Source organism: Entelurus aequoreus, linkage group LG26 (assembly GCF_033978785.1).
Source record: "Entelurus aequoreus isolate RoL-2023_Sb linkage group LG26, RoL_Eaeq_v1.1, whole genome shotgun sequence".
NCBI classification, from domain to species: domain Eukaryota; kingdom Metazoa; phylum Chordata; class Actinopteri; order Syngnathiformes; family Syngnathidae; genus Entelurus; species Entelurus aequoreus.
The window spans coordinates 31,666,100-31,682,279 of NC_084756.1; the positions used below are offsets into that span (position 1 = coordinate 31,666,100).

A 16,180-nucleotide genomic window follows, 5' to 3' on the forward strand; every position below is an offset into this window, starting at 1 on the left:
AGGAGGCATAAGTATTCATTAAAAACAAGGCAGATGTTTTACTCAAAAAGTATAGTTTGAACAGTAACATTGTGTTTAAATATAAGAAAATAAAACAATGTTCTTAAATAATAAATCACATATTTGGCATACCACGAGATGGAGGTACACATACCCCACTTTGAGAATCACTGTTCTAGTAAAACAAGCATATAATTTCCTAATATTTAACACATATTTATGCAATGAATTGTATAAACTAAAACACTGAATTTGAACAAATTGATTTTTTAAACACACATTTCGCTCACAATGTTTTTATCCAATTGTCAGCATAATTGTATGTGAAAAAAAAATGTAGTTCACGAAATGCAAACGCAAAAATTCAGTCACCTAAATTCAGTGTCAAATAAAGCTTTGGTAATAAAGACACAATAACCTCTGTAGTTTTCCTTCAATATTTCTAAACCTCATTCACTCTGAGTCACATGCAGCCAATTAGCAGACCAAGTCGCCAAGTTTCAGAAAATTACAAGAGTGAGACTTTAATGGCATGATGCATTTGAAAAAAAATTGCCTTTTTTAACACCGATTTGGCCTGTTTTAACATTGATTTGTACCTTAAGACTGATGTCCTCACCTCCAGCAGCCTTCTAATGCAAGTCTTAATTCACTAGAAATTAGAAATGAAAATCATCATCGTTTTCTCTGCTGGCTCTTCTGTCTCATCCTCTGCATCCGTGTTCTCAGGGTGTATCTCTTCTAGGAAAGTAGCTAAAAGTTGCTAGAAGTTGGTAGATGACACCATTGCCTCATTTGCATAATTGACTACAATAGACGCTGTAGGAGAAAGGAATAACGTGGTGGTAGACATAAAAAGTGAGTTAAAAAAATGCTAATTAGGATTGGAACTGTAAATGTACATTCTTCTGTCGGTTCTTAGCTTAGTTGTATTTTTCTTTGCTCTACATTATTATTAAAATTTACAGTATCAAATTTGATCAAAAGACTAAAGGGTTGTGACATTCACCAATGAACTAAATCTATTGACTAGCCATAACAAGAATGCATTTGTATCTTAAATGTGACAGTGATGAAACATTTACATCACAAACTGTAAACGGAAAACAATGCGAAATAAATATAAATGATGAATAAAATGGATTAATTCAAATTTAACATCACTTTTACTGAAGCCTCTTAATTAAAACGGCGATTAGCGGAAAGGGACAAGGTGAGAGCCACGTGGTAGTCACCTTCATATACTGCTACCAGTTCTTTCTTTAATTCAATAGTGTTTCTCACCTTCTTAGTTAAAGTGCTGGCATTCACAACTTTCTTTGATGCAAAGGTCACTTGCTTTGCAGTTGTACTCTTAAAAAAAATTCACAAAGACTGAGTCACCAATGCATGGATTTCTCAGGCATGTGAGCAACGTTTCAGTAAAAATGAGGAATACTGATGCAAAGTGGAACATTTCTATACCACATAATGTATATTATGTTTATAAACTCAGGAAATATGTCCCTGGACACATGAGGACTTTGAATATGACCAATGTATGATCCTGTAACTACTTGGTATTGGATCGATAGCCAAATTTGTGGTATCATCCAAAACTAATGTAAAGCATCCAAACAACAGAAGAATAAGTGATTATTACATTTTAACAGAAGTGTAGATAGAACATGTTAAAAGAGAAAGTAAGCAGATATTAACAGTAACTGAACAAGTAGATTAATAATTCATTTTCTACCACTTGTCCTTAAAGGCCTACTGAAAGCCACTACTACCGACCACGCAGTCTGATAGTTTATATATCAATGATGAAATCTTAACATTGCAACACATGCCAATACGGCCGGGTTAACTTATAAAGTGCAATTTTAAATTCCCCGCGAAACTTCCGGTTGAAAACGTCTATGTATGATGACGTATGCGCGTGACGTCAATGGTTGAAACGGAAGTATTCGGACACATTGTATCCAATACAAAAAGCTCTGTTTTCATCGCAAAATTCCACAGTATTGTGGACATCTGTGTTGGTGAATCTTTTGCAATTTGTTTAATGAACAATGAAGACTGCAAAGAAGAAAGCTGTAGGTGGGATCGGTGTATTAGCGGCTGGCTACAGCAACACAACCAGGAGGACTTTGACTTGGATAGCAGACGCGCTATCCGACGCTAGCCGCCGACCGCATCGATGATCGGGTGAAGTCCTTCGTCGCTCCGTCGATCGCTGGAACGTAGGTGAGCACGGGTGTTGATGAGCAGATGAGGGCTGGCTGGCGTAGGTGGATAGCTAATGTTTTTAGCATAGCTCTGTGAGGTCCCGTAGCTAAGTTAGCTTCAATGGCGTCATTAGCAACAGCATTGTTAAGCTTCGCCAGGCTGGGAAGCATTAACCGTGTAGTTACATGTCCATGGTTTAATAGTATTGTTGATTTTCTGTCTATCCTTCCAGTCAGGGGTTTATTTCTTTTGTTTCTATCTGCAGTTAAGCCCGATGCTATCACGTTAGCTCCGTAGCTAAAGTGCTTCGCCGATGTATTGTCGTGGAGATAAAAGTCACTGTGAATGTCCATTTCGCGTTCTCGACTCTCATTTTCAAGAGGATATAGTATCCGAGGTGGTTTAAAATACAAATCCGTGATCCTCAATAGAAAAAGGAGAAAGTGTGGAATCCAATGAACCCTTGTACCTAAGTTACGGTCAGAGCGAAAAAAGATACGCCCTGCACTGCACTCTAGTCCTTCACTCTCACGTTCCTCATCCACGAATCTTTCATCCTCGCTCAAATTAATGGGGTAATCGTCGCTTCCTCGGTCCGAATCGCTCTCGCAGCTGGTGTAAACAATGGGGAAATGTGAGGAGCCTTTCAACCTGCGACATCATGCTACTTCCGGTACAGGCAAGGCTTTTTTATCAGCGACCGAAAGTTTCGAAATTTATCGTCGATGTTCTCTACTAAATCCTTTCAGCAAAAATATGCCAATATCGCGAAATGATCAAGTATGACACATAGAACGGACCTGCTATCCCCGTTTAAATAAAACAATTTCATTTCAGAAGGCCTTTAATAATTTTGACAAAATAATAGAATGGAAAATGACACAATATGTTAACTGCATATGTCAGCAAACTAATCCGGAGCCTTTGTTTGTTTACTTACTACTAAAAGACAAGTTGTCTAGTATGTTCACAAAATTGCAATAAGAAACCTATGTTTAATGTACCGTAAGATTTTTTGTTAAAATAAAGCCTATAATGCAATTTTTTTGTGATCCCCTTTGTTTAGAAAAGTACTGAAAAGTATCAATATACATTTTGGTACCGGTACCAAAATATTGGTATCGGTTTTACCACTAGTATGTGGTAAAACTCAGTACTTTATTACGAGCAATGTTTGGCCTATGACAACCAAGACGGTATACAAAAACCGGGGCGATATTTTGTCAAAAATCCTACAAAAAGTGGGGTATCCAAAACCAAAGTACCACTAATTTACTGTACAAAGAGAAGCCATACTACAACACACTTGGTAAACTGTGAGTCTATGTATTATTCCTCTGGTTGTAAGCAAATGAAATGCTGCTTTGTGGTCCTACATCACGCTGATGTGAACTCGCTTCGAGGAAAAAAAAAGTCTGCTTTATGGTCAAATCAATCTCTTTCATTTACTTTTTTCCTTTCCTTTCCGCTTCACTTACCATATCCTATTGTGCAATTGCTTCTAAAGTCCCAGCAGACTGAAAACATACTTTTCTCATGTGAGGTATTCATCATCAGCCTTATTTTGCAATTGTTCCAAGCGGGAGGGTAAAGCTCCCCAAAGCGAGGCGTGTTTTTGTTACACTACAGTACAACGATTCCATGGATGTCTAACCCCCCCATCCCCACACCTCCCCTCCTTGTAACTTTGTCCCAGTGACTCAGCCGGCTCATTGGGCTGACAAATGCACACACCCCAGAGGTAGAACCGTATGTTTCTAAAAACAAAGTGAGCACATTGAGCGCCTGCCTTACATATTTAAGACGCGCTCTTTAGACTTTGATGAACCCGCCAGTGTCTATCAGTCATGTCTGTGGTTTCCAACGTGGCAGGACTCCATGTTAAACAAAACCCGCATGAACGACCGAAGGCGCCCCCACTCGAACCCCCCCAAGGCTGGATTCCCGGGCGGCCAGCTTCACAGCGCTCAGGATCTCAGACACTTTGGGAAGGTTACCCTCAAGCTAATCCTGTCTAATCCTCTCCCATGGTCACAGGCTCATCCAGCCAGGCAGCCCGACCATGCGGCCCACGCTCGCCCATCTCCTCCTCCGTTTACCATCTGACTCTCGTTCATCCATGTCAGACACGTCCTTTCACCCTGATTTATCTCAACAGGAGTGTGATGTCCAAAGACCCAAATTGGTATCTACCCTTTTTTACTGCTTTATTGAAGCTTTTTTCTTACTGACTGTCTTTTCAGGCCCTTTTCTCAAGTTGCTATTCCGTATAAACTAAGGCGGTCTTCGACCCAAGATTTTTGTAGTCGAATCTGATTCGTTAGATTTTGCCCATTGTTGACGATCAGCCACTGAATCCATGGCACAGGTGTCAAACTCAAGGCCCAGGGGCCAGATGTGGCCCGCTACTTCATTTTATTTGGCCCTCAAAAGAATGGAAATAATATGTATCAATACAGAACGTAACTTTTCTTACTAAATGTATTCTTTCTTTCTATTTTGGGAGAAAAAAAATCTATGTACTCCAAAATTATGTTAACTTAAATATTGTCTAATTATGCAAAAATATATTATCAAACATTCAAACCATTTTTTAAATATAAATAAATACTAATAATAATGATTTCATAGCAAGTTGTTCATCAAATTGTGCAATGTAAAAGTAATAATAGATTTCATGGTAAAATTGACTGTGGTTTTTACAGCATTTTTCTCTAAATGAATAAAACAGTACTTTTTTTACTGTAATAAACTATGGTGTCGTTTTGGCATTGACAGTAATACACCGAAAAATCAACAGTTGTTGATTTGCGGTAAAAGAAAAACATACAAACTGGCTGCTCAGGTGCCAAAATGTTACTAAAATTTTACCTAAAATTCTGGCAACTGAGCTGCCTTTTTTTTTTTTTTTTTTTTTACCATAAAAACAGCAGTGCTGTTTTTCCATTTACAGTGAAATACACTAAATTGTGAGGTGAAATCATTGCAACTTAGAATATTTTTTTTACGTTTTAACTGTAAAAAATCTACTAATAAAATGCATAAAAAAATTGTGTAATAATAGTATCCACTGTTTTTAGCTGCCCTCTGGGGCCCAACATAACTGCGATGTGGCCCACAGTGAAAACGACTTTGACTCTTCTGATCTATGGCGTTTTTGTCAGATAAATTAAAGAGAGGTAATAGTAGCAGGGCTCGAATTTAACCACGGCAACTGCATTTGCCGTCATGACCTAAAAAATGTACCAACATCGGCGGCAAGAACTTGCTGTGACTTTTTACTTGTTAATGGAGTAGGGATGTAACGGTAAACGGTATACCGGTAATCATAATTCCCAATAAAATTCCCGACGGTTAGTAATATGTCTAATTTTGTAATTACTGAAACCCCGTCATTTATTAATGCATTTTAGGCAACACAAAGTCAGGCACATGCGCACTAGCGTTGTTTGGCTTGATAATCATGGCGGACTAGCAACACGGACTTTGCTTGGGAGATTTCCCCTCTGAGTAAACGGAGCCAAGCGCTTGGTTTAACGTCATTTTCCCCTCCCTTCCCGGTGTGCGTTTAAGAGCGCACTGCTGTGTTTAGATGGCGACAGGTGTGGACAATATTGGAGACAGACGCACTTGTCCCCACACTAAAAGTATACAGCGAAGGAGAAAACTATTTGATGTTGCTTTGATTTTCGCAATAGAGCGTTCATCAGCTGCTATGACTGAGAGTTAATGAGGTGAGGAAACATGCAGCAGGCGATGTGTCGTGGACATTGTCACAACTTGTTTATAAAGTCTTTAGTTTGTTGACTGGGATGTTCACTTGCAAACTGTATCAGTGTTCAAATAACATCAATACTCGCTCAAATGTTTTGTCATCTCATCGAACTGAACAAAGGCTGTGAAGATTGTGTATTCGATGTGTGAGGTGTCACTCCTCTTTATTTTTGTTGGCCAAACTGTTGTACAGAACCAAGAGAAGAACAAAGCCTGTTTATTAGACTTCATCTTCGTTAGCCAAACAGCTTTGTGTTTTACTTTAATTTCAAAAAGCAGTTTTACTTTAATTTCAAAAAGCAAACAAGGTTGTTTTTTTTACATTACTTGCGTTTTTTTCATGTCACAAAGGTATTACTTAAAAAAACATTCATGTGACACAGCATTTTGTTTATGTTTTTTAGTGTATAGACTAGGGATGTCCGATGATGGCTTTTTGCCGATATCCGATATTCCGATATTGTCCAACTCTTTAATTACCGATATCGATATCAACCGATACCGATATCAACCGATATATGCAGTCGTGGAATTAACACATTATTATGCCTAATTTGGACAACCATGTATGGTGAAGATAAGGTACTTTTTAAAAAAAATAATAAAATAAGATAACTAAATTAAAAACATTTTCTTGAATAAAAAAGAAAGTAAAACAATATAAAAACAGTTACATAGAAACTAGTAATTAATGAAAATGAGTAAAATTAACTGTTAAAGGTTAGTATTATTATTGGACCAGCAGCACGCACAATCATGTGTGCTTACAGACTGTATCCCTTGCAGACTGTATTGATATATATTGATATATAATGTAGGAACCAGAATATTGATAACAGAAAGAAATGGGGGGGAGGGAGGTTTTTTGGGTTGGTGCACTAATTGTAAGTGTATCTTGTGTTTTTTATGTTGATTTGATAAAAAATTTAAAAAAAAACCCCCAAAAAACCCGATACAGATAATAAAAAAAACGATACCGATAATTTCCGATATTACATTTTAACGCATTTATCGGCCGATAATATCGGCAGGCCGATATTATCGAACATCCCTAGTATCGACATATTTCTACTCACACTCTTAATGGATCTGTCCCGATACATCATCTACATGTACATATAAATGTACATAACTTAAAAAAATAAAATAAAATACTCCCTCTATCAAAATGTAAAAATAGAGATAAATGTATGCATGCATGCTTTGGAGCCCCTGCCTCGAAAGAAAATAATGTTTGCCTTGGTGCCCTTTTAACTTGCTTTGGTGCCCTAGAACAGTGGTCCCCAACCACCGGGCCGCACAAGAAATTAAAAAAAAAAAAAATTTTTTATTTTTATTAAATCAACATAAAAAACACAATATATACATTATATATCAATATGGATCAATACAGTCTGCAGGGATACAGTCCGTAAGCACACATGATTGTATTTCTTTATGAAAATAAATAAATAAATAAAAATAAAAATCCCCCCCCACAATGTTTACATTTTCAGCTACAAAAAGGTTGGGGACCACTGCCCTAGAATATGAGCCCTCCTTTAAGGCAACACTTGCCTTGACCTTAAAAAGTTAAAATTCGCGGCATGTAGTAGTGTATACTCACTGGTCACTAGGTCTCAGTAATGTCAAATGGATGTGCTCAAGCACTTATAAGTGAATATTCCAAATTTAATTAAAAGGTACTTGTGAAATGAATCCATGCAGTATGTTCCTAAAGGGAATAAAACAAAAATCTCATTTGCAACTTTTTCAACCTCATAAAAATTTTAAACCACAATTTGCGAGGTTCTCGGAGCTGGCGCGCAGTGCCGAGAACACATAAAACTTGACTAAATAGAGAAGTAAAAGTCGTAACAATGTTTCTGTATGTGAACCCCTAGTAGGATCGTTGCCTTTGCAAGAGAAGAACTACATGCGCCTATCCAATTACCCACGAGTCCCACCGAGGCCGATGGCGGGATTTTAGCTGGCCAGAGGCCTCGCAGTGGCACGGCGAGCTGCGTGTCTGACAGCAGCGTGTCCCGACAAGCCTCAATTATGTCAGCCATGCGGAAACATCCTACCAGCACTATGAGTCAAATATTTTGGTGTGCAGACCAGGGCTCCACAATTTTGAGAAAACACCTATGGTAATTGCGATTTTTCTCTCCAAAATTGTGATTAGATTTGCGATTTTTATATTTTATACATACAGTACAGGCCAAAAGTTTGGACACATCTTCTCCTCATTCAATGCGTTTTCTTTATTTTCATGACTATTTACATTGTAGATTATCACTGAAGGCATCACAACTATGAATGAACACATGTGGAGTTATGTACTTAACAAAAACATTTGAAATAACTGAAAACATGTTTTATATTCCAGTTTTTTCAAAATAGATTACTGCTTTGCACACTCTTGGCATTCTCTCGATAAATGATAAATGGGTTATACTTGTATAGCGCTTTTCTTCCTTCAAGGTACTCAAAGCGCTTTGACAGTATTTCCACATTCACCCATTCACACACACATTCACACACTGATGGCGGGAGCTGCCATGCAAGGCGCTAACCAGCAGCCATCAGGAGCAAGGGTGAAGTGTCTTGCCCAAGGACACAACGGACGTGACTAGGATGGTAGAAGGTCGGGATTGAACCCCAGTAACCAGCAACACTCCGATTGCTGGCACAGCCACTCTACCAACTTCGCCACGTCGATGAGGTTCAAACACACCTGTGAAGTGAAAACCATTTTAGGTGACTACCTCTTGAAGCTCATTGAAAGAATGCCAAGAGTAAAAGTAATCAGAGCAAACTAGTTTTGAAGAAACTAGAATATAAAACATGTTTTCAGTTATTTCACCTTTTTTTGTTAAGTACATAACTCCACGTGTTCATTCATAGTTTTGATGCCTTCAGTGACAATCTACAATGTAAATAGTCATGAAAATAAAGAAAACGCATTGAATGAGGTGTGTCCAAACTTTTGGCCTGTACTGTATAAATGCCTAAAACTGCAAAAATAACACGTGAAGGACTGTTAATCAACATATTCTTATCTCAAGAAGCCACGCATTAGAACAACATGAAATAATTTACGATAAAACATATTTGGCTTCAATTCAGACCGACTCAGAGCTTTTGTCGACATCATTCTGTTAAACCAGTCCTTCTCAAATTATTGTGACCAATGCTTTTTTTGCCGTACCAGAATATGATGAAGCGTATTTAGCTTCACTGTAACCACGATGGGAGGCGAGGAAAGGCCGGTGTATTGTTTCCTTTAATGTTAATAGGCTTACAATCAATGTTCCCTCTAATTGTTCATGTGTGTGAGCAAACACAAAAACTCCCTGAGCATTCAGTGGAGCACATGTGAGCAACATCACACGTGGCAATACCAGCAGCACACCTGTCTCAAACCAATCTTTTATAATAACACTCAAATGAGAGGAGTCATTTTCATGAGATTATATTGTAATATTAGTGATTTGGCCCACTTGTAATGAAAATAAAAGAAATCTTGTTTTTCATAAGCTATGGATTAGTGTTGTACAATATGTCTGGGTGGGGGTTTGGAAATCATTTGTTCCCCTTAAACATCCTCATGTTGCACAATGAAATGTAAGCATAGGATGAAGTGTGCATTCCTGTAACTTTCTCTAGTAACAGTATTCCATGATTAATATAAAAATAAATTAACATTAATAATAAATGACAGTAGAATAAGCCCACGTATGACTGAGGAGTCATAGTGTAACTTTGTGTGGTGTTTGAGTTGTCCGACTTTTTGTGTGGCCATAAACGCACCAGTGGCTTAGTGCTATGCGTGTTGGTGACAGATGACAAGTTGGTTTTGGCCTGGTTTGTATGGCAGAAAATGACTAGTTTTTCGAGATAGAAGTTTTTTACTCATGTTTTTGGTGTGGTTATGGCCGAATATAAACAGTTTTGCTCAATAAAGTGATCGATATAATTCCTGTCCTCGAAGCATCTCGATAGACGTTACAATAATTGAACGGTGTTGACGAACACCGTTAGGGCCGCTTGTTGTCACTGTCACTCAGAGTTGCATTGCAAAATTACACAGAATAAATGTCTTTATTTTGCTTAGAATTCAGATGGGATTTGATTTGGTGCGCGGCATATATTTGCTGTGCGCAGAGGACGCTTGAGCAGTGCGCAATTGCGCAGGCGCGCACCTTAGAGGGAATGTTGCTTACAAAGTATGCAGAGGTATAGTTATAACAATTTTGTAGAGAAATTATATCATGTATAGTCATAGTGGAGAGTGGGGGAGCACTGTCTTAAACTTCAGAAATTATAGATAAACCATACAGTGCTTATAATGTAATATAATCATAATATATAATCATTTAAGATTATATAAACTTTTATTTCTCATTGCTGTAGAATTGTTTATCATTGTACTGTAATTGGAAGGTAAATAACTGGTATCCTAAATAGTCTAAATTGACTAATTTCTGTAAGCAAACATTTTACTTAAATAAATAATAAACTTCTTAAAGTGCATTTATTTCCCAGCGGAAAAACGAGTTTGTACGATATCATTTTGTTAATCGTCGCTTGTTTGTCCGTGTTGATGGGCTCATATTGCCCTCTGATTTGAAGCTGAAATATTCCCACAACGAGACATTCATTCAGCTTTGTAAATCTGATTTTTTCCCCTTTTAATTTTTGTGCACTTCTCACTCGCGAGTAGGGAGGCTCTCTGCACGTGCTTCCTATGTGTGTAAAGCTGGCGTACCGCTCTCGGCCCACCGAGACAAAGATTGTGGATGACTGAAAAGAGGGCTCACTGCATTCAGTTAATTCTACTGTTAAATAATTGCAGTCAGGGGCTGAGTGGGACGTCTTTCTCTCTGTTTGAAGCGAGAGATGAAAAATGCGAAGCTCAACAATTCTAATTGCCGAACGTGTCTTTTTACTCAAATGCCGGTGACGACGGAGAAAAACTATTGCAATTACTTTATCGCAATCAAAACCTTGATGTAGATTCGATGCCGATTACTTGTGCAGCCCTAGTGCGGACGGATGGATTTATATAAAAAAGATGTTAAGCCAAAACACTGCTAGCTGTATTTTACACACATGACATCACACCAGGAAGCAGCAAAGAGACAGCTGAAACTATATCCCACTCTCTAAAAATGATTTGTATGGACACAATACTTTTTTTTCAAACATTTAAAGAAGATATGATGAACACAATTAATTGATCCTCCCAACACACCTGCTATGTGTGGGGACCCTGGCAGGTAATAATCGTGTAGAGGGGGCGGGGGGTTACCCACATATGCGGTCCTCTTCAAGGTTTCTCATAGTCATTCACATCGACGTCCCACTGGGGTGAGTTTTCCTTGCCCTTATGTGGGCTCTGTACCGCGGATGTCGTTGTGGCTTGTGCAGCCCTTTGAGACACTTGTGATTTAGGGCTAAATAAACATTGATTGATTGATTGATTGATTAAAGGGGTGGGGGGTTTAATATCAGATGATTAGACTGGAAGGTTGATAGACGAATCAGACTCCTTCGAATTAAATTGTTGAATCTTCAACTATTTGAAGACAGCCCGAGTATAAACAATACAGATGCCCTTTGTAATGTAAGCAATTGTTGCTGCATGGCAAGCAGGCGCAAGTGCTGACATTATCACGCATCAAATTGTCTGATTGCCGGATGTACCGTGTTTTCCCGCACTATCGGCTATAGGCTGCTAGAGGTGGGGGAAAATCATTGATTTTTATATGCGTCCCAATTTTGACATGGACGATTATACAATCGATTAGTTAATGTCAATAATCGATAATCAATTTAAATAATGTAAATGTGAATAAAGTAATGCAGACAGTTCTAAAATTTGGCTGACTGCAGCAAGCCACCTGACCAACTATCCGTCACTTATGCTTAGGGGTCAGATATAAGTTTTTAACTTCTTTCTGCTCCATTTCTTTCATATTTTACTTTAATGTTATGTAAATTGATGTATTTGTATTTTATTCCTTTGATTCATTTTTCATGAATGTTTATTATTCCAAATGAATTGGGGTTTTTTAAAGTTGCAAGTGATAAACGCTTATTTAGTGACTTTTTTTTTAAAAACTGCATCAATATACACTACCGTTCAAAAGTTTGGGGTCACCCAAACAATTTTGTGGAATAGCCTTAATTTCTAAGAACAAGAATAGACTGTCGAGTTTCAGATGAAAGTTCTCTTTTTCTGGCCATTTTGAGCGTTTAATTGACCCCACAAATGTGATGCTCCAGAAACTCAATCTGCTCAAAGGAAGCTCAGTTTTGTAGCTTCTGTAACGAGCTAAACTGTTTTCAGATGTGTGAACATGATTGCACAAGGGTTTTCTAATCATCAATTAGCCTTCTGAGCCAATGAGCAAACACATTGTACCATTAGAACACTGGAGTGATAGTTGCTGGAAATGGGTCTCTATACACCTATGTAGATATTGCACCAAAAACCAGACATTTGCAGCTAGAATAGTCATTTACCACATTAGCAATGTATAGAGTGTATTTCTTTAAAGTTAAGACTAGTTTAAAGTTATCTTCATTGAAAAGTACAGTGCTTTTCCTTAAAAAATAAGGACATTTCAATGTGACTCCAAACTTTTGAACGGTAGTGTACATAAAGATACATCAATAATCAATTTTTTATCAAAACGTAGCTCCTGAATCGTAATCGAATCGTGAGGTGCTCAAAGATGACCACCTCCGTAAGCCACACCCACTAGATTTTAGAAAAAAAACAATATGTTTCCATATATTAGTCGCACCGGACTATAAGCCGCAGATATATATGTTATAATGAGTTGTTAACACAGAGAGATTTTGTAAATGTTTATTTACATACACTACCGTTCAAAAGTTTGGGGTCACCCAAACAATTTTGTGGAATAGCCTTCATTTCTAAGAACAAGAATAGACTGTCGAGTTTCAGATGAAAGTTCTCTTTTTCTGGCCATTTTGAGCGTTTAATTGACCCTACAAATTTAATGCTCCAGAAACTCAATCTGCTCAAAGGAAGGTCAGTTTTGTAGCTTCTCTAACGAGCTAAACTGTTTTCAGATGTGTGACCATGATTGCAAAAGGGTTTTCTAATCATCAATTAGCCTTCTGAGCCAATGAGCAAACACATTGTAACATTAGAACACTGGAGTGATAGTTGCTGGAAATGGGCCTCTATACACCTATGTAGATATTGCACCAAAAACCAGACATTTGCAGCTAGAATAGTCATTTACCACATTAGCAATGTATAGAGTGTATTTCTTTAAAGTTAAGACTAGTTTAAAGTTATCTTCATTGAAAAGTACAGTGCTTTTCCTTCAAAAATAAGGACATTTCAATGTGACCCCAAACTTTTGAACGGTAGTGTACCTTAATTGTTTCCAAATGGTGTCTGTAACACGGCAGTAAAATGGATGATCAAACAAAACAGAAGTCATCGTCATGGACCCACTAGCTCCAATCAGCTAAACAGACTCAATAACTCTACGGTGACGTCTTGGTGAGTTTACTGAGGAATTTGCGAAACTGAAACAATACAAAAAAAATGCCACTATAAGTTAATAATACTAACACAGACAGTTGTAAACGTGTTAGCATATTAGCTAATGCTAACAACGCTAGCTACATTACATAATGATAGCACATACTAATATGTATGAAGACACCAATAGAAATCACACATGGGGAGGTTTAGAAAGTCAGAATCGTTTTTGTTATTTTGTAAAACTTCCAAACGTTGCTTGGAGTGATGAATGAAGAATCCATTCGAGTAGAAACGCTATGGACGATTAGAAGACGGAAGGGCACTTGTGCTTCCGGTTCAAAGCTTTAAACAGCAAGAAACACTGTAGCCATTCAGCCGGCAGCACCTGCAGTGAGCGAACTCGTCCAAAAGATGGTGCCATAGCACAAAGAATAAAACTCCATTTCAATGTATTTGCATGTGTTTTAAGAAAACTATTTGCATTATGACCGTCAGCGAAGAAAAATCCATAAATTAGCCACATCGTTTTATAAGTCGCAGGGTTTAAAGCGTAGGAAAAAAAATAGCATCTTATAGTCCGGAATTTACGGTATCCCACTTTGTTCATTTCAGGGTATAAATCCCAGATCAACTGTTACAGTCCGGATTCTACTTTTCAGGATCTTTGCAAGGTCAGCAATTAAACACCTAAAAACATTCTCTGAATAAAATATGCCTCAAAATTCAGACAAAACTTTAGTGAGAATCTACAGCAGAGGACTCCAATAGGTAGCTCGCCACTACATTTTAAAAGGTTCAACTAAGGATTACAGCATGTTTGCTTAAAGTCTTAGTATTTCTATAAATATTTAATTCAGACACCATGCCTCTATTAAATGACAAATTACTACAAAATAGCGTAAAGACAAATAACAGCACTGGTTGAGTGGAGGTCTGTTATTTTAAGTAAAATATAATTCAAATGTTACCTGTTGCATCACGAAAACACAAAAAGCTTACCTCTCCTTTATTTTGGTAAAGGTAAAGATTTAAAGTTGGAAAACCCCTGATCCAAAGGAATAATACATTTATTGTAAAACATTTTTGCCTAATTATTCCTTACTTCTTGTTCTTTCTCTATGATGTGACTGTAAGGTGCGTTGCTTTACTTTATTTTAGTTTTATTACACAGTGGCTACCTTCTCTTTATAAATTGTATGACAGTTAGGAACGTTGAAATGTTGCTTAAAAAGGTCACGATAAGTTCTAACAAATGACAATTACAACCGGAACAAATTAATTCACTTGATATGCTTTCACATTAGAAAAAGTTTTGAAACAAAACAACTTGGGAGTCAGCCGGTGGCACTAAACAGAGGAAGTTCTACCATAGATGGTTTATTGGCTACTTCCTGGAGGTTTGTGGGTGAACGAAACACACAGGAAAAACCTCCATGTCAAAGGTTTGGAGACACTTGCATTGTCTTGCTTGGAAAAAGTGTCTCCAAACTTTTTAACTTCATGGCCCAAGATTCATCACTGAGCAAAGCTCAGCTGTCCCTGCTTACATACCACAGCAATAAACCTGGTGACACCTCAGTTCTCTGCACTGGCCTGTACCCCCTAACTCCCTCCCAACCCTCTGCCGCCTCTCTTGTTCTCAGATCTGCCTCTCCGCTCCCTGTCGCCTCTTTGATGAAGGGATTGGGTTTCATGTGTTCTTCTTTTATCCCCGGGCACTTCTAAGCCCGGAGCATAACTCATAAGCCGCCTTCTGACTCTAATCTGCAACCTCTTTACGATGGAACACGCCGAGCAACAATGGCATCAGGCCTGTAATTGGCTCTTTATGGCTCCTAATAACACACACACACATTTGCCGGGGTGAATTTCATAGAGTGAATTAGGGGTGCAACGATTTGTCGACAATAAAATTTGGCACCAACAACTACAAAACCCAAAACCAGTGAAGTTGGCACGTTGTGTAAATGGTAAATAAAAACAGAATACAATGATTTGCAAATCCTTTTCAACCTGTATTCAATTGAATAGACTGCAAAGACAAGATACTTAAAGGCCAACTGAAATTAATTTTTTTATTTAAACGGGGATAGCAGATACATTCTATGTGTCATACTTGATCATTTCGCGATATCGCCATATTTTTGCTAAAAGGATTTAGTAGAGAACATCGACGATAAAGTTCGCAACTTTTGGTCGCTGATAAAAAAAAAGCCTTGCCTGTACCGGAAGTAGCGTGACGTCACAGGTTGAAAGGCTCCTCACATTTCCCCATTGTTTACACCAGCAGCGAGAGCGATTCGGACCGAGAAAGCGACGATTACTCCATTAATTTGAGCCAGGATGAAAGATTTGTGGATGAGGAACGTGAGAGTGAAGGACTAGAGTGCAGTGCAGGATGCATCTTTTTTCGCTCTGACCGTAACTTAGGTACAAGCTGGCTCATTGGATTCCACACTCTCTCCTTTTTCTATTGTGGATCACGGATTTGTATTTTAAACCACCTCGGATACTATATCCTCTTGAAAATGAGAGTCGAGAAGGCGAAATGGACATTCACAGTGACTTTTATCTCCACGACAATACATCGGCGAAGCACTTTAGCTACGGAGCTAACGTGATAGCATCGGGCTTAACTGCAGATAGAAACAAAAGAAATAAACCCCTGACTGGAAGGAT

General features: G+C 38.0%; 1 protein-coding gene across 1 annotated transcript in view; it reads right to left on the minus strand.

The window, feature by feature from the left end:
- Positions 1–16,180, minus strand: part of st7l (suppression of tumorigenicity 7 like) — a 58,477-nt gene that overhangs the window by 17,234 nt on the left and 25,063 nt on the right. The gene's annotated exons all lie outside the window — the stretch shown is intronic.